Source organism: Mus caroli, unplaced genomic scaffold (assembly GCF_978045245.1).
Source record: "Mus caroli unplaced genomic scaffold, Mus_caroli_1 scaffold_5, whole genome shotgun sequence".
In the NCBI taxonomy this organism is placed as follows: domain Eukaryota; kingdom Metazoa; phylum Chordata; class Mammalia; order Rodentia; family Muridae; genus Mus; species Mus caroli.
The window spans coordinates 17,888,647-17,903,140 of NW_028227260.1; positions in this window are offsets into that span (position 1 = coordinate 17,888,647).

The following is a 14,494-nucleotide window of genomic DNA, read 5'->3' on the forward strand; positions in this document are numbered from 1 at the left end:
TCTCAGGGTTGTTTTGATTTACATTTCCCTGATGATTAAGGATGTTGAACATTTTTTTCAGGTGCTTCTCTGCCATTCGGTATTCCTCAGGTGAGAATTCTTTGTTCAGGGAATTTATGAAATTCCTAGCCAAATGGATGGTCCTGGAGGGCATCATCTTGAGTGAGGTAACACAATCACAAAGGAACTCACACAATATGTATTCACTGATAAGTGGATATTAGCCCAAAACTTAGGATACCCAAGATATAAGATACAATTTGCTAAACACATGAAACTCAAGAAGAATGAAGACCAAAGTGTGGACACTATGCCCCTTCTTAGAATTGGGAATAAAACACCTATGGGAGGAGTTACAGACACAAAGTTTGGAGCTGTGATGAAAGGATGGACCATCTAGAGACTGCCATATCCAGGGATCCATCCCATAATCAGCTTCCAAACGCTGACACCATTGCATACACTAGCAAGATTTTGCTGAAAGGACCCAGATATAGCGGTCTCTTATGAGACTATGCCGGAGCCTAGCAAACACAGAAGTGGATGATCACAGTCAGCTATTGGATGGATCACAGGGCTCCCAATGGAGAAGCTAAAGAAAGTACCCAAGGAGTTAAAGGGATCTGCAACCCTATAGGGGGAACAACATGATGAACTAACCAGTACCCCGGAGCTCTTGTCTCTAGCTGCATATGTATCGAAAGATGGCCTAGTTGGCCATCACTGGAAAGAGAGGCCCATTGGACTTGCAAACTTTATATGCCCCAATATAGGGGAGTGCCAGGGCCAAAAGAATGGGAATGGGTGGGTTGGGAATTGGGGGGGAGTATGGGGGATTTTTGGGATAGCATTGGAAATGTAATTGAGGAAAATATGTAATAAAAAATATTAAAAATAAAAAAAAAAAAAAACAAACTTGTCTGCATGTGCATCTCTCCTTCTCCAGCCAAGTGCTTGTTTTAGCCTCTTTTAAACTCTGTGCTTATACAAAACCTCTCCCTTAACTAATTGCTCATTTTAGCTTTTGTTAAACATTCCAGCTTGTGTAAGCCTTCTTCTCCATCAACTGCTTGTATTACCCTCTTTTAAATTTCCTGAATGTGCAAACATCCCCTTCCAGCTAACTGCTGACTTAGCTTCTGTTAGACACTGTGCTTATGTCAATGTCTTTGGCAAGAAGTTTCTTTTAGTATATGGTAAATTGCCTACTTTTACAGACTGTTGTCCTACTAACTCTTTAACTATCCACTTGCTTTATTTTATTGGATATATTATTTATTTACATTTCAAATGTTATTCCCTTTTCCAGTTCCCTTTCCCCAAATCTCCTAACCTATCCCTCATTCCCCTGCTTCTATGAGAGTGCTCCGCAACCACCCATTCCCACCTTATTGCCCTCGCATTCTCCTACACTGGGGCATCAAGCCTTCACAGGACAAATGGCCTATCTTCCAACTGTTAACAGATAAGGAAATTCTGTTCTATATATGCAGCTGGATCCATGGGCCCCTCCGTGGGTATACTCTTTGGTTGGTAGTTCAGTCCTTGTGGGGACTGGTTGGTTGAAATTGTTGTTCTTCCTATGAGGTTACAAACTCCTTTAACTCCTTCAAACCTTTCCATATCTCCTCCATTGCGGTCCCCGTGCTCAGCCCAATGGTTGGATGTGAACCTCTGCACCTATATTTGTCAGGATCTGACAGAGCATCTCAGGAGACAGCTATATCAGGCTCATGTCAGCAAGCACTTCTTGGCATCAGCAACAGTTTCTCTGTTTAGGGTCTTTGCATGGGATTGATCCTCACGTGGGGTAGAATATGGATGGTGTTTCCTTCAGTCTCTGCTCCATACTTTGTTCTTGTATTTGCTTTAGACAAGAGCAATTCTGGGTTAAAATTTTGGAGATGAGTTGGTGGCCCCATACTCCAACCAGGGCTTTTTTCTAACCTCTGGATATACTCTCTAGAGGCTTTCCCTCCCCTTTATGGGCATTTCACCTAATCTCATCACCATTGCATTCTGGAAGCCTCTTGATTTATTGGCATCTGGGGCCTCCTGGTGGATGCCTACAGTTCACAACCCCCATTGGCACACACCTCTGTATAGTTTCCTGACCATCTGTATATTATCCACATTTCCTAACATATCTGATCCTGCTCCCCTTTTTCCCCTCCCCATCCTCTTTTCCTCCCAAGTCCCTCCCATCCTCTACCTCCTTAATATTGTTCCCCCTTCTAAGAAGTACTGAAGTATCTACAATTTAGTCTTCCAAATGCTTGAGCTTCACATGGTCTGTGAGCTATTTCATGGGTGTTATGAACTTTTGGGCTAATATCCATTTATCACTGACTATATACCATTTGTGTTCTTTTGTGACTGAGTTACCTCACGAAGGATGACATTTTCTACTTCCATATATTTGCCTGCAAACTTCATGAAGCCATTGTTTTCAATAGCTGAGTAGCACTTCGTTGTGAAAATGTACATCTTCTGTTTCCTTTCCTCTGTAAAGGAGCATCTGAGTTCTTTCTAACCTCTTGGTATTATATGTAATTCTGCTATATACATAGTGAAGCATGTATCCTTGTAATATGAAGGAGTAATTTTTGGGTATATGTCTGGGAGTGGTAAATCTTGGTCCTCAGGTAGTACTTTTGTGAGCAACCTCAGACAGATTTCCAGAGTGGTTGTACCAGTTTGCAATCAACCAATGGAGGATTTTGCCCCTTTCTGTACATCCTCACCACCATGAGCAGTCACCTGAGTTTTTGATCTTAGCCATTCTGACTAACATGAGGTAGAATCTAAGGTTTGTTTTGCATTGTATTTCCCTGATGACTAAGGATGTTGGACATTATTTTAAGTGTGTGTCAGCCATTTGAGATTCCTTAGTTGAAAATTATTTCTTTCCCTCTGTACCCCCATTTTAATAAGGTTGTTAATTGTCTGGAGTCTAACTTCTTCAGTTCTTTGTATATTTTGGCTATTACCCCTTGACCAGATCGAGGATTGGTAAAGATCCTTTCCCAATCTGTAGCTGCTCTTCTGTCCTGATGACAGTGTCCTTGGCCTTACAGACAATTTTCCATTTTATGAGATACCATTCGTCAATTCTTGATCTTAGAAGAGGATAAGCCATTGGTGTTCTGCTCAGGAAATTTTCCCCTGTGCCAGTATATTCGAGGCTTTTTGCAATTACTTTTCTATTAGATCCAGTGTAACCAGTTTTATGTGGAAGTACTTGATTCACTTGGACTTTGGCTTTCTACAAGGATATAAGAATGAAGTTATTTTCATTCTTCTACATGCTTACCTACAGTCAAACAAGCACCATTTGTTAAAACTGCTGTCTTTATTCCACTGGATGGATTTAGCCCCTTTGTCAAAGATCAAGTGATCATAGGTGTGTGGGTTCATTTCTGGGTCTTCAATTCTGTTCCACATATCTGCTTGCCTGTTTCTGTACCAAAGCCAAGCAGTTTTTTTGTTTTGTTTTGTTTTGTTTTGTTTTGTTTTTTTTTTTTTATCACGATTGGATTGTAATACTGAATGAGGTCAGGGATGTTGAGTCCCCTAAAAGTTCTTTAAAGTTCTTTTCCTGTTGAGAATACTTTTACGTATCTTGGTTTTGTTGTTGTTTTTGTTGTTGTTCTTAATGAATTTGAAAATTGCTCATTCTAAGTCTACAAAGAAGTGAATTGGAATTTTGATGGGAATTGCATTGGGTCTGTGGCCTGCTTTCAGAAAGATGGACATTTTTAATATATTAATTCTGCCAATCCATGAAAATGGGAGATTTTTTAAACTTCTGAGATCTTCTTCCATTTCTTTCTCCAGAGACTTGAAGTTCTTCTCATACAAGTCTTTCACTTGCTTGGTTAGAATCATATCAAGATAATTTATTTTATTTGTGACTATTGTAAAGGGTGTTCCTTCCCTAATTAATTATCACCCTGTGTATCCTTTGAATATAGGATGGCTACTGATTTGTTCCAGTTAATTTTCTATTCAGTCATTTTGCTGAAGTTATTTATCAGGTGCAGGAGCTCTCTGGGTGAAATTTTGGGGTCACTTAAATAAACTATCATATCATCTGCAAATAGTGGTATTTTTTTCTTCTCCCTTTCCAATTTGAATTCCTTTTACCTGCCTTTGTTGTCTAATTCTACTAAGGACTTCGAGAACTATATTGAATAGATAAGGAGAAAGGAGTGGGCAGCCTTGTCTACTTCCTTATTTTAATGGGATTGCTTCATTTTTCTCTCCATTGAGTTTGATGTTGGGTACTGTTTTGCTGTATAATGCTTTTTAGTATGTTTAGGTATGGGCCTAGAACTCCTGGTCTTTCCAAGACTTTTATCATAAAGGGGTGTTGAAATATGTCAAATGCTTTCTCAGCATCAAATAAAATGATCATGTGATTTTCTTTTCTTTGAATTCATTTATATAGTGGATTAAGTTGATGGATGTCCTTATATTGAATCATCCCTGCATCCCTGGGTTGAAGTATACCTGATTGTGTTGAATGATCATTTTGATGTGTTCTTGGATTTGGTTTGTGAGAATTTATTCAGTATTTTTGCATCAGTGTTCATAAGGGAAATTGAACTGAAGTTCTCTTTATTGAGTCTTCGGTTTTGCTATCAGTATATCTGTTGGTTCATAGAATAAATTGGGTAGTGTTTCTTCTGTTTCCATTTTGTGGAATAGTTTGAAAAGTATTGGTATTAGTTCTTCTTTGAAGGTTTCATAGATTTCTGCACTAAAACCATCTGGTCCTGAGCTCTTCTTAGTTGGAAGGCTTTTAATGACTATGTCTATTTCCTTAGGGGTTATAGGACTGTTTAGATGGTTTATCTGATCCTGGTTTAACTGTGGTATCTAGTATCTGCCTAGAAAATCATCCCTTTCATCTATACTCTCCAGGTTTTTGAAATAAGACTTTTGTAGTTAGATCTGATGATTCTTGGAATTACCTCAGTTTCTGTTGTTATGTCAATATTTTCATTTTGGTCTTTGCTTATTTGTATTCTCTCCCTCCCCCCCCCACTCTCTCTCCCCTGTAGATATTTTGACTAAAGGCTCATCTGTCTTGTTGGTTTTCTCAAAGAATCATATCCTACTTTGTGTTGTTATTGTTGTTGTTTTTGTTGTTGTTTTGTTTGGTTTTGCTTTTGATTCTTTGTATTGTTCTCTTTGTTTCTACTTGGTTGATTTCAATGCTGGGTTTGTTTCCTGGGGTCTATTCTTAGATGAATTGTCTTCTTTGTGATTTTTAGATTTCAGGTGTGCTGTGAAGCTGCTAGTGTATGAACTCGCCAATTTGTTTAAGAAGGTAGTTAGGGCTATGAGTTTTCCTCTTAGTACTACTTTCTTATTTATTAAAATATTTTATTAGATATTTTCTTCCATTACATTTAAAATGCTACCACGAAAGTCCCCTATATCCCCCTGGCCTGCTCCCTTCTGCTTCCTGGCCCCAGCATTTTCTTGTACTGGGGAATACAATATTTTCAACACCAAAGGCCTCTCTACCCAATGATTGCTGACTAGGCCATCCTCTGCTACATATTTAACTAGAGAAATGAGCTCAGTTGGAATTAGTTAGTTCATATTGCTGTTCCTTCGATAGGGTTACAGACCCCTTCAGCCCCTTGGGTACTTTCTATAGCTCCTCCATTGGGGGGCCTGTGTTACATCAAATAGATGACTGTGAACATCCACTTCTCTATTTGCCAGGGAATGTCATAGCCTCACAAGAGACAGCTATATCAGGGTCATGTCAGCAAAATCTTGCTGGCATATGCAATACTGTCTGGGTTTGGTGGCTGATTGTGGGATGAATCTATGGGTAGGGCAGTCTTTGGATGGTCCTTCCTTATGTCTCAGCTCCAAATTTTGTCTCTGTAACTCATTTCTTGGGTATGTTGTTCCCCTTTCTAAGGAGGAACGATGTATCCACACGCTGGTCTTCCTTCTTCTTGAGTTTCATGTGTTTTGCTATTGTATCTTGGGTATTCTAAGTTTCTGAGCTAATATCCACTTATCAGTGAGTACATATCACGTGAGTTCTTTTGTAATCGGGTTACCTCACTTTGGATGATATCCTCCAGATCCATCGAGTTGCCTAAGAATTTCTTAATTTCATTGTTTTTAATAGCTGAGTAGTACCCCATTGTGTAAATGTACCACATTTTCTGTATTCATTTTTCTGTTGAGGGACATTTGGTTTTTTTCCAGCTTCTGGCTGTTATTAATAAGGCTGCTATGAGCATAGTGGAGCATGTGTCCTTATTACCAGTTGTAACATCTTCTGAGCATATGCCCAGGAGTGGTATTGGTGGATCCTTTGGTAGTACTAGGTCCAATTTTCTTAGGAACTGTCAGACTGAATTCCAGAATGGTTGTACCACCAGCAATCGAGGAGTGCCCCTCTATCTCCACATCCTATCCAACATATTCTGCTGTCACCTGAATTTTTGATCTTAGCCATTCTGACTGGTGTGAGGTGGAATCTCAGTGTTGTTTTGATTTGCATTTCCCTGATGATTAAGGATGTTGAACAATTTTTCAGGTCTTCTCATCCATTCCGTACGAATTCCTCAGTGGAGAATTCTTATTTACCTGCATACCCCAAATTTTAATGGGGTTTAGGGATTTTTCTGGAGTACAGCTTCTTAAGCTCTTTGTATATATTGGATTTTAGTCCTCTATCGAATTTAGGATTGGTAAAGATCTTTTCCCACTCTGTTGGTGGCCTTTTTGTCTTATTGACAGTGTCTTTTGCCTTACAGAAGCTTTGCAATTTTATGAGGTCCCATTTGTCAATCCTCAATCTTACAGCAGAAGACATTGCTCTTCTGTTCAGCAAAATTTCCCCTGTGCCTATATCTTCTAGTTATTTCCCCACTTTCTCCTCTATAAGTTTCAGAGTCTCTTGTTTTATGTGCTGTTCCTTGATCCCCATAGACTTGAGCTTTATACAAGCAGGTAAGAATGGATATATTTGTATTCTTCTACAGGATAACCACCAGTTCTAAGCCAGCACTATTTGTTGAAATATCTGGCTTTTTTCCACTGAATGGCTTTAGCTCCCTTGTAAAAGATCGAGTGACCAGAGGTGTGGGGGTTCATTTCTGGGTCTTCAGTTTTATTCCATTGATCTATGTTTCTGTCGCTGTACCAGTACCATGCAGTTTTTATCACAATTGCTCTGTAGTACAGCTTGAGCTCAGGCATGGTGATTCCACCAGAGGTTCTTTTATCGTTGAGAATTGTTTTTGCTAGCCTATGTTTTTTGTTATTCCAGATGAATTTGCAAATTGCCCTTTCTAACTTAGTGAAGAATTGAGTAGGAATTTTGATGGGGATTGCATTGAATCTGTAGATTGCTTCTAGCAAGATAGCCATATGGAGTACATTAATCCTGACAATCCATGAGAATGGGAGATCTTTCTATCTTCTGAGATATTCTTGGATTTCTCTCTTCAGAGAAGTGAAGTTCCAATCATACAGATCTTTCACTTCCTTAGTTAGAGTAACATCAAGGCACTTTATATTTTTTGTGACTATTTTGAAGGGTGTTTTTTCCCTAATTTCTTTCTCAATCAGTTTGTCCTTTGTGTAGAGAAAGGCCACTGATTTGTATGAGTTAATTTTACGGAAGATGTTTATCAGGTTTAGGAGTTCTCTGTTGGAATTTCTAGGGTCACTAATATATACTATCATATCTTGTGCAAATAGTGATATTTGAACTTCTTCTTTTACAATTTGTATTGCCTTGACGTCCTTTTGTTGTATGATTGCTTTGGCTTTGGCTTTGAGTACTATATTGAATATGTAGTGAGAAAGTAGGCAGCCTTGTTTAGTCCTGATCTTAATGGGATTGCTTCAAGTTTCTCTCTATTTTCTTTGATGTTGGGTACTCATTTGCTGTATATTGCTTTTTTTATGTTTTGGTATGGTATGGGCCTTGAATTCCTGATCTTTCCAAGATTTTTGTCATGAAGAGATGTTGGATTTTGTCAAATGCTTTCTTAGCATCTAAATAGATGTATATATGGTTTTTGTCTTTGAGTTTGTTTATATAGTGGATTACATTGACAGATTTCCATATAGTAAAACATCCCTTCATTCCTGGGATGAAGCCTAATTGACCATGATGGATGATCATTTGAGGTGTTCTTAGATTCAGTTTGTGAGGATTTTATTTAGTATTTTTACATCGATATTCTTAAGGGAAATTGTTTTGAGGTCCCTTTCATTGTTAGGTCTTTCTGTGATTTAGGTATCAGAGTAATTGTGACTTCATAGAATGAATTGTGTAGAGTACATTCTGTTTCTATTTTGTGGAATAGTTTGAGGAGAATTGGAATTAGATCTTCTTTGAAGGTCTGATAGAATTCTGCACTAAACCCATCTGGTTCTAGGATTTTTTGTTTGGGAGACCATTAATGACTGCTTCTCTTTTGTTTGTTCATTTTTGTTATTATTTTTTTTTGAGACAGGTTTTCTCTGTGAAGTTCTGTCTGTACTGGAACTCACTCTGTAGACCAGGCTGGCCTTGAACTCAGAAATCCTCCTGCCTCTGCCTCCCAATTGCTTGGATTAAAGGCATGCTCCACAACTGCCCAGCTGCTTCTATTTCTTTAAAGGAAATGGGACTCTTTAGATCATTAATCTGATCCTGATTTAACTTTGGTACCTGGTTTCTGTCTAGGACGTTGTCCATTTCATCCAGGTTTTCCAGATTTGTTGAGTATAGCCTTTTATAGTAGGATCTGATGATATTTTGGATTTTCTCAAGTTCTGTTGTTATGTCTCCTTTTTCTTTTCTCATTTTGTTAGTTAGGATACTGTCCCTGTGCCCTCTAGTTAGTTTGGCTAAGGGTTAATCTATCTTGTTGATTTTCTCAAAGAAACAGCTCCTGGTTTTGTTGATTCTTTGAATAGTTCTTTTTGTTTCCACTTCATTGATTTCAGCCCTAAATTTGATTACTTCCTGCCATCTACTCCTCCTGGGTGAATTTGCTTCCATTTATTCTAGAACTTGTAGATGTATTGTCAAGCTGCTAGTGTATGCTCTCTCTAGTTTCTTTTTACATGCACTTAGGGCTATGAGTATTCCACGTAAGTATGCTTTCATTGTGTCCCATTAGTTTGCATGTGTTGTGGCTTCATTTTCATTAAACTCTAAAATGTCTTTAATTTCTTTCTTTATTTCTTGCTTGACCAAGTTATAATTGAGTATAGTTGAAGTCTCCCACTATTATTCTGTGAGGTGTAAAGTGTGCTTTGAGCTTTATTAAAGTTTTCTTAATGAATGTGGATGACCTTGTATTTGCAGCATTGTTATTCAAAATTGAGAGTTCATCTTGCAAGATTTTACATTTGATGAGTATGAAGTGCCACACACACACATACACACACACTATATATATATATAACTTTGGGTTGGTAGTGGATTTTATTCGATATTAGAATGGCTACTGCAACTTGTTTCTTGAGACCATTTGTTTGGAAAATTGTTTTCTAGTCTTTCACTCTGAGGTAGTATCTGTCTTTTTCCCTGAGGTGGGTTTCTTGTAAGCAGCAAAATGTTGGGTACGGTTTGTGTAGCAAGTCTATTAGTCTATGTCTTTTTATTGGGGAATTGAGTCCATTGATATTAAGAGAAATAAAGAAAAGTAATTGTTGCTTCCTGTTTTATTTTTTAATTTGTAAAGGTTGGGATTCTGTTTTTGTGGATGTCTTCTTATATGTTTGTTGAAGGATTACTTTCTTGCTTTTTCTAGGGTGTAATTTCTTTCCTTGTGTTGGTGTTTTCCCTTTATTGTCCTTTGAAGGGCTAGAATCATAGAAAGATATTGTTCTCCTTATATAGTAAATGAGAGTTTTGCTGGGTATAGTAGCCTGGGCTGGCATTTTTGTTCTCTGATTGTCTGCATAACATCTGTCTAGGATCTTCTGGCTTTCATAGTCTCTGGTGAGAAGTCTGGTGTAGTTCTAATAGGCCTGCCTTTATATGTTATATGACATTTCCCCTTACTTCTTTTAATATTCTATCTTTATTTAGTGCATTTGTTGTTCTGATTATTATATGTTGGGAGTAATTTCTTTTCTGGTTCACTCTATTTGGAGTTCTCTAGGCTTCTTGTACGTTCATGGGCATCTCTTTCTTTAGTTTTTAGAAGTTTTCTTTTATAATTTTGTTGAAAGTATTTGCTGGCCCTTTAAGTTGAAAATCTTCATTCTCATTTACTCCTATTATATATAGGTTTGGTCTTTTCATTGTGTCCTGGATGTTTTGAGTTAGGATCTTTTTGCATTTTGCATTTTCTTTGATTGCTGTGCCTATGTTCTCTATGGAATGTTCTGCACCTGGGATCCTCTCTTCCATCTCTTGTATTCTGTTGCTGATGCCCGCATCTATGGTTCCTGATTTTCTATCTCCAGAGTTGTCTCAATTTGGGTTTTCTTTATTGTGTCTACTTCCCTTTTTAGGTCTTGGATGGTTTTATTGCATTCCATCACCTGTTTGGTTGTGTTTTCCTGTAATTCTTTAAGGAATTCTACCTCTTTGGCAGTGTTCTCCTGTATTTCTTTAAGTGAGTTATTAATGCCCTTCTTAAAGTCCTCTCTCAGCATCATGAGATATGATTTCAAATCTGAGTCCTGTTTTTTGGGTGTGTTGGAGTTTCCAGGACTGGCTGAGGTTAGAGTGCTGGGTTCTGATGATGGTGCGTGGTCTTGGTTTTTGTTAGTAAGATTCTTACATTTGCCTTTCTCCATCTTATAATCTCTTCTGTTAGTTGTTATAGTTGACTCTAGTTGGAGCTTGTTCCTCCTGTGATTCTTTTAGCCTCTGTCAGCAGTCCTGGGAATACAGCTCTCTCCTGAGTCTCAGTTTTCATAATACTCTATGCAGGCAAACTCTTCTCTTGCAGGGAACTTGCACAGAGGTCTGGCATTCAGACTTGTCTCCTGGCTGCAGATGAATACCCCAAAGAGGGCCTGTTCCAGAAAATGTGTTGCCTCCATAGTCCATGAGCTGACCTGCTCAGACTGGTCCAAGGAACCCTGAACACAAATGGCCCCCTCACCTGCTCTGGCATTCAGAGCCCTCCCGAGTAAACACCTCTCCTCTGGTGGGGAAGGTGTCCAGAATTCTGGAGCCTGAAACTGCATCTGTCCCAGAAGCTGTGTCACTTCTGCCTGTCCCAGAAACTTTGTTGCTTTTGCAGTCCACACTCTCACTGGTGCAGACTGGTTTCTGAGGGACCCTGACCTAGGAACCAAGATTGCTCCCTCCCTTGCTCCGGCAGTCAGAGCCCTAGCAGGAAGACACCTCTCCACAGTCAGGGAAGGTACCCGGATGTTTGGAGCCTGAAATGACAGTCAGTCCCAGAAACTGTGTTGCTTCTGCGTGTTCCAGAAGCTGTGTCACTTCTGCAGTCTGCACTCTTACCTTCACAGACTGGTCTCTGAGGGACCTGGGTCACAAGATGGCTCCCTTACCTGTTCCGGCAGTCAGAGCCCTCCTAGGCAGACTCTTCTCCTCTGAAAGGGAAGGTGCCCAGATGTCTGGAACCCAAAATGGTATCTGTCCCAGAAGATTTGTCACTTCTGCCTGTCCCAGAAGCTGTGTGGCTTCTACAGTCTGCTCTCTCACTGGCACAGACTGGTCTCTGAGGGAACCGGGGCACAAGATGGCTCCTTCACTGCTCAGTCTGAGCCCTCCTGGATGGACACCTCTCCTTTGGTGGAGAAGGTGCCCAGATGTCTGGGTGGCTGTCTATTTTAGGTTTGTTATAAGATTACTTTGTTGCTTTTTCTAGCATGTAGCTTCCATCCTTGTGTTGGGGTTTTCCCTTTATTATCCTTTGAAGGGCTGGATTCATGGAAAAACATTAAATGAATTGTATTTTGCCATGGTATACTTTGGTTTCTCCTTCTATGGTAATTGAAATTTTGCTGGGTATAATAGCCTGGGCTGGCATTTGTGTTCTCTTATGGTCTGCATAATATCTGTCCAGGATCTTCTGGCTTTCATAGTCTCTGGTGAGAAGTCTGGTATAATTCTAATAGGCCTGCCTTTATATGTTACTTGACCTTTTTCCCTTACTGCTTTTAATATTTTATCTTTTATTAGTTCATTTGTTGTTCTGATTATTATGTGTCTGGAGGCATTTCTTTTCTGGTCCAGTCGATTTGGAGTTCTCTAGGCTTGTTGTATTTTGTTCATGGGCATCTCTTTCTTTAGGTTAGGGAAGTTTTCTTCTATAATTCTGTTGAAGATACTTACTGGCTCTTCAAGTTGAAAAATCTTCATTCTCATCTACTCTTTTTATCCTTAGGTTTGATCTTCTCACTGTGTCCTGGATTTCCTGGATGTTTTGAGTTAGAATCTTTTTGCATTTTGTATTTTCATTGATTGTTGTGTCCATGTTGTCTATGGAATCTTCTGCACCTAAGATTCTCTCTTCGATCTCTTGTATTCTGTTGCTGATTCTCCAATCTATGGTTCCTAATTTATTACCTAGGGTTTCTATCTCCAGAGTTGTCTCCTTTTGGGTTTTCTTCATTTTTTCTTCTTCTATTTTTAGATCTTGGATGGTTTTGTTCAAATCCATCAACTGTTTGGTTGTGTTTTCCTGTAGTTCTTTAAGGGATTTTTGTGTTTCCTCTTTAAGTACTTCTACCTGTTTATCAGTGTTTTCCTATAACCTTGAGGGGTTTTTGTGCTTTCTCTTTAGGGTATTCTACCTGTTTAGCAGTGTTCTCCTGTATTTTTTTAAGTTAGTTATTAATGCCCTTCTTAAAATCCTCTACCCGCATCCTGACATATGATTTTAGATCTTGCTTTTCAGGTGTGTTGGAGTATCCAGGACTCACTGTGGTGGGCATACTGGGTTCTGATGATGCTGGGTGGTTTTGGTTTCTGTAAGTAATATTCTTTCAGTTGCCTTTTACCATCTGTGAATCTCTGGTGTTAGATGTTTTAGCTGTCTCTGGCCGGAGATTGTTTCTCCTGTTATTCTTTAGCCTCTGTCAGCACTCCTGGTAGACCAACTTTTTCCTGAATTCTAGTGATCAGAACACTCTGCAGGCAAGCTCTTCTCTTGCAGGGAAGGTACACGTAAGTCTGGAGCTCAAATACCTCCTGATTCTTGTAGTCAGAACCCTCCCTGGTGGGTGACATTCCTCTGGTAGGGAAGTTGTCCAGGGGTCTGGGTCTCAGCAATGTGTCATGGCAGTGATCTCAAGATCCCTGGTGTACTAGGGTGCCTGAATCGAGAAGAGTTCTTTGAGGATCTTTGAGCCCTCAGCTGAGATTGCGCTGAAGATGACGCTGGGGTGACATCGACCAGAATGAAAGCCAGCTGCTGGTCAGGCAGGTGTCCTTTGTCCCTGTTCTTGCAGTGATCTCCAGGTCCCAGATGTGCTAGGTTGCCTGCAGCATGGAGAGTCATCTGGTGCCCTCTGCCCGAGAGATCTATCCAATATTACTATGTTATTCCTACCTATGCATGAGCTCTGGAGATCTCTCCATCTTCTGATATGTTCTTCAGTTTCTTTCTTTGGGGACTTGAAGTTCTTGTCATACAGATCTTTCGCTTGCTTGGTTAGAGTTACACCAAGATGTTTTATATTATTTGTGACTATTGTAAAGCACGATGTTTCCATAATCTCATTCTTGATCCATTTATCATTTGTATAAAGGAGGGCTACTACCAATTTCTTTGAGTTAATTAGTATTCAGCCACATTGCTGAAGTTGTTTTTCAGGTGTAGGAGTTCTCTGGTAGTATCTTTGGGATCATTATGTATCCTATCATATCATCTAAATAATGATGCTTTCACATCTTCCTTTCCTGTTGTTTCCCCCTGATTTCCTTTAGTTGTCTTATTTCTCTGGCAAGAATTTCAAGTAGTATATTGAATAGATAGCCAGAGAGTGGGGAGCCTTGTCTTGTTCTTGATTTTAGTGAAATTGCTGTAAGTTTCTTTCCATTGATTTGATGTTGGCTATTTATTGGTGTATATTACTTTGATTATGTTTAGGTATATGCCCTATATCCCTGATCTCTCTAATACTTTTAACATGAAGGGTGTTGGACACATCCCACACTAAGCTCAAGATGCCTGGGACCCTCTGAAAACAAGGAAGAAAATCCTGCCAGGTTTACTGAGTCTCAGAGTGTGAGGCTATGACCTCTTGTGGGCCCCAGTATGAGTACTGAAATACCCCAAGTCATACTTCTTTGGTACAAGCACCCAGTGATACCATTTCTGCAACTATTCTTAGTACTTATAATTGTCTGTATATATTTACTGTTCCTTCTCTTTCCTCCTTCCTTGATTAAACTGGTATTTGGTAAACTGGAAAGACCTAGTATGAGCCTGCTTGATATCCAGGATCTAAATGTTACCAATAATATTAAAGTGAAAGCTGTTCATGAATGTATGTTATAGTCACTCAGTTGAGGTAGAAT